The following is a 643-nucleotide window of genomic DNA, read 5'->3' as shown; positions in this document are numbered from 1 at the left end:
ACATAGTGAATTTATTTCTCCTAATGCTGACAAAATGTACCACTGCCTAGTGCTCTGCAGTAGGCATGGGTTGGTTAATGTCCTAAGTACTCTAAGATGACTAGAAGTGAATCATAAATTCTAACTATTTTATTTGATGTTACTGAATCAAATAGCCCAACAGTTGATGAGGCTGCTGCAGCTCCCTTTCCCTAGGTCCACTCACTCACAAGGCTCAGTGTATATTCCCAACAGGCGTACAAACACATACACAATATAAATATGCACATAGCCAGCCACACAAATCAATACAGACAGAAACACTCACACAAACAGAGATGCTACTAACAGATCCAGACATGTGAGTGCCTGAGGCCTGCAGCTCCACACCACTTCCTGGTACAGACTCCCTCAGTATTCCTATAAGGATTGTCAGTGAATGTTCTTTAATATGAGTTCCTTATGATGCTACACATCACTGAAAGTTGCGTTGTAGGACATTATTGCTACAAAAAACCAAATAAAAAACCAACAACTCATACCACTTGAATGGAGAAGCAGCTAAAACTTTATTCATAGTTCAAGGAGCTGGGTTAGCCTCTGAGCATTAAGAAGGTGTTAGTTTTAAAGATATGATATGATTGATTTTATATGATACAATATG

Source organism: Caloenas nicobarica, chromosome 1, assembly GCF_036013445.1.
Source record: "Caloenas nicobarica isolate bCalNic1 chromosome 1, bCalNic1.hap1, whole genome shotgun sequence".
NCBI lineage: Eukaryota > Metazoa > Chordata > Aves > Columbiformes > Columbidae > Caloenas > Caloenas nicobarica.
This window is presented reverse-complemented; position numbering follows the sequence as displayed.